This window comes from Sorex fumeus, unplaced genomic scaffold (assembly GCF_029834395.1).
Source record: "Sorex fumeus unplaced genomic scaffold, SorFum_2.1 ptg000014l, whole genome shotgun sequence".
Classification (NCBI taxonomy): domain Eukaryota; kingdom Metazoa; phylum Chordata; class Mammalia; order Eulipotyphla; family Soricidae; genus Sorex; species Sorex fumeus.
Window position 1 is genome coordinate 17,218,329 of NW_026606071.1, and position 4,626 is coordinate 17,222,954.

The following is a 4,626-nucleotide window of genomic DNA, read 5'->3' on the forward strand; positions in this document are numbered from 1 at the left end:
TGTCAAAAAATAGAATAAAGGTTCATTCTAAGAAACTAAGATATGTTGCTTAGACTTGGTCTTTTGCCACTGGATGGGATTGGAGTGGGGGCAAAATAAGTTAGACTCAGCTTTCATAAGGTTTATATAGAATTAAACCAATGCAAAGTTCTTCAAAGCAAAGTTTAATAGCTATGCAACTGGGACTAGGTTGTCAAAGAAGTCCTTGCCTCTGGACCTCTAGGAGGAGAACAGCATCTATCCTACAGATAAAATCTGGTTTGAGAAGCATTTAAAAAATAGGTATTAGTTGATCCCCAATGGAAAGAGACCCTGAATTAGAACCAATAGAAAAGGTCTGAGGATGCTAGGCAAGGGAGGAAAGGGATAGAAGAAAACATGGATAGTGGTGGAGTAATCTTGACTGGTGGTAGGTAAGTATAGCATCACTGAAAGTATAAAACCATAATGTCAGTAAACTATAGAACCTCAATAAAAAACCAATGGGGATAGACTTTGTTTAAAAAACAAAAAAACAGAGAGAGAGAGAGAGAGAGAGAGAAAAAAGAATGGGGGGAGGAAAGAGAAGAGAAGTACCTGTCATAGAGACAAGGGGTGAGAGAGAAACTGTGGACATTGGTGATGGAAAATGGATACTGGTGAAAGGATAGATGTTGGGACATTACATGACTGAAACCAAATCATTAAAGACTTTGTAACTTTGTATCTCACTATGATTCGATTTTAAGAAATTTCAAACAAATTTTTTAAAACCCAACTATAAAAAAAAATACCTCTGTTATTTGGCCAACATAGTGTCGAGCTTCTTTTGTAAAGCAATTGCTGTCTTCTACTGAGTGCTCAGGTCCTCTTAAAGGTCAGTCAAAGCTTCCTCATGACAGAGATCATGGGAAATAGCCCATCAAGCATCCCATGTGATAGCACAGGCCTCCAAGAACTAGGTATTCTTAGCAATTACTTTTCTTTGAGAAATTAAATAAAAAACCTTTGTACCAGCCTTTTGATTAAAGATGAAAGTTCTTTGTGTTTTGCCCAATTGAGGTTGCTCCTGCCTTTCTTCCCTTCCTCACCTGCCACCACCTTAAGCCTGTCAGGGTTTCCAGGTCGGAATCAGATTGACATTCGTCTGCTTTTTGTTGGGTTGGTGTTGGCATGAGCCACATCCTGTTTCAAATAAGAAGGTTTATAAAGAAATAAAATTTTAGAAACCTCATAAAGCTCTTTGGACATCAAATGACTTTTACAAAACAACAATTTGATGAATTAAGTGTAAATGAATCAGAAACATGTGGATTAAATTTCCCTCAGAATACGCATGGGTTTAAATATTCTGAGGGAAAGTGCTTGGGAAAGCATATTCTGAGTTTTCCTGAACCCCAAAGGTTGGGAAAATAATCTCAAACAGACATGACAGGCCTGTACCCCAGGTCACCCCACGTGATCAATCTATGCAGAGAGGTCCATGGCCTGGTTGCAGAGGGGCTCACAGCTCTGCACAGAGTAATAACGGCGGTGTATGGAGTGTGTTGTGAAGGGAGGTTGCAGGGCCTCGGGCTTGTCTGGGTTCCCACTCACACAGGGTTTGTTTTTGTTTGGTTTTCCATATGAGAGAAGAACGTTGTAATGATTTCCACTACCACTCACCCACCCCCTCCCAATCATTTTATTCCCATCGCTAAAACCCTCAGGGAGAATCTACTGTGTGTGACAAAGAAATATGTCTTTTCTCTGTGTTACAGACCTTGGATCACATCCAGGGCCCCCCTTCTCCCTGGAGGCCAGCTCTCATCGTTGATGATTTGCATTTCATTGCCATACACTGAACCCAGCAAGAAGTTGTCTGAACCAGCAGAATGGTACGAGCTAAAAGTAGCAAGTAAGAAGTCTCCATTTTCCAGCTCATTCTGCACAAGTCTGCATTGCCAGAAATCTGAAGCCAAATTTGATTGAAATTTATATGAGCAAAGAGCATCAACATGAATATACTCTGTCTCTCTTCTCTCTTCTTGGTCTTGGAACCTGTATGTTATGTTTAATTGGGGGAAGGGTTTTCTTAATGATTACCTTTTTCTCTTACTCTTATTTAATCTTGGCATTTACTCCCAATGTCCTTATTTCTTCAGTTCCCTTGAATCTTTAACTTGCAAAACCAGCTTCTAAAATGTGACTAAGATGAATTTGAAAAATCAAGGAGCAGACTGAAGGATATCAGCAGTGGACATATGTAGAATATACTCTATAGGGAATATGAAGATCCTCTCATCCTGTCTTATATGTTGTTCGCACAATTGCTGTTTAAAAAAAAGAACATTGCGGGAAATGTTTAAAAAAGAAAATGAGGACCAGGAGATAGTGTAGTGGTTAGTGTGCAGGCCTAATAGGCATCTGACCTGGGTTCCATTCATGACACTGCACAATTCCCTGAGTATTACCAGATACTGCCCTGGAGGCTCCTGAGCACTGTCTTGGTGACCCAGGTGTCCTTGGCACTGAAGGGTCAGAACAGCATTGCATCCTTGGGCCTATGCATTAAACTATGGGCCCAGCTGGCCAAGAATTTCCAGGGGGGGAACACCAGCTTTCCTTAGAACCAAGCCCAATCCCCAAAATTAAAGTCAGATATTTAGAGAGGTTAACAAGGACTACATAAGAAGACCACTATTTTGGAAACAAGACTCTTTCCTAAAAAGAATACACATGTATTCTTTTCCACTGCTAGGAGCTGTCTTGATGAAGACAGTTTACCAGCACCTACAAGTAGCCTCCAGCAGCTTACCATGCTGGTTCCTTCCTTTGTAAGGCAGAGCAGAAGCAGTCCCCAAGACCAGAAGTCCTGTGGAGCCCGTGTTTCCTAATGGAATCCTGTCCTGTCTGCACTGCCTCTTGTGAGCCCCTCTGGCAGATGTGGTTCCGCCTAGAATTACATCTGCTCCTAGGATCCCTGCCCCAGTTCTCACTTGCACCTTCTTCCCGGCCACATACCTCTGCACCACTGAATTCTCCCAGGCTTTTACAGCAGGAAAGGTGCTTCTCAAGGGTCAAGGGTGGGCCAAAGTGAAATCCTGAAATGACCCCAGAGAGTTTTTTTATTCTGTTGCATTTTCTGTTTTATGCTTTTTTAAAAATTTTATTTTATCTGGTCACGCCTCCCCTCCCCTTAATAGGGACATTGGTAGGAGTTTGCAAAGGAATCTGAAATGTATCTCTTTTCCCTTTTGGGAGGTGCTGTAAGGGTTCACTCTACAGTACTCGGGACTTACTCCCGGCTCTGTGCTCAGGGATCATTCCTAACAGGACTCAGGAGATCATATTATGGTGCCTGGGATCAAACCTTAGTCAGCTGTACATAAGGAGTATCTTACCCATTGTATTATCTCTTGGCCTTAGGTCTTTCTCCTTTCTACTCACTCACTCACCACCCTTGCCCCAGTCCCAAATTCTCTGGACTAGAGGGTGAAGGCCAGCTCTAGGCGCTTTGCTCTCTTGCTTTGCTTTGCAATACTAAGTCATAATGACTATAAACTAAAAGAGTGAAAACAACTGTAGCTCTCCTTTCAGAAACAGCAGGAAGGAAGCTCTGATGTCCCACCCTGACTTCCTGTCCCATTCCCATTTCCAGAGATGTTTGCTTGACTACCCCACCCTCATCGGGGCCTCAGTCTCCTCGGAGCCCCAGTTAGCTTGAGACGTGAGCCTGACTACAGTGCCCAGCACATGGGTGGAAAGTGGAGATGGAAGGTGCCTTCCCCGTGCGTTCACATTCTGTCCCAGCTCTGAAATGAAGCCACCAACTGCGAGAGTGAAGGAGGGGAGCCGAATGCTGTCTGCTTTCTGGAAAGCTCCGGGAATTTGGAACCGGTTGCCAGCATGGACATCAAATGCGGGTCTCTAATCGGAGCTTTTCAGGGTGCCCATCTATCCTCGGAACTGGTGGCAACTGAACACCAGCTTTCCGATTTGTCATTTGAAATGGTGCCCAAAAGGGAAAAGGACAAGACATGACTGAAGGATATGATCGGACGACCCTTCTGCTGACCGTCCATTCAACATCTGTCCGAGGGGAGGTGATTAGGGCCTCAGATTGCCGAGCCCATTATCATTAGTGCATTATTTGGTGCCGACCGTGTGGAAAGGACAGGTCGGGCCTCGAATGGCTTTGTTTAAGGCAGACCCCCATGCTTCTCTCTCTCCTCTGACACCCCATTTCACGGGGTGGGGAGCACTCCTCCTGGAAGAATTCATAAGCTATTCCTGCCAGTTTAAGCAAAAATGTTCCTGAGGCAACAGGGCCACGGTAATTAATTTTGCTCCTTGACTGGAAGGTGAAAAGCTTTTTATTATGTAAATTATAAATGTCCTGAAGGGAAACTTTATCTCCCTCTCACCAATGAGCCCATCAGGCTGCCTGAATCAGGGCTTTTTTTATGTTTATTAGTCTAGTGGGGCCAGTTAGGACATTTCAGAGCTACTAAGTGCTGACATTTATCTATTGCTTCCAAATAAGCGGAGTGGCAAGGGAGGTGAATGCTGGATGGGGGTGATGGTGTGTGTACATGGGGGGCCGGGGGGGGGGGGGCTGGGGGAGTATTCACAGAGAGCAAAGGAGCAGCAACTTCTGAGCCTCAG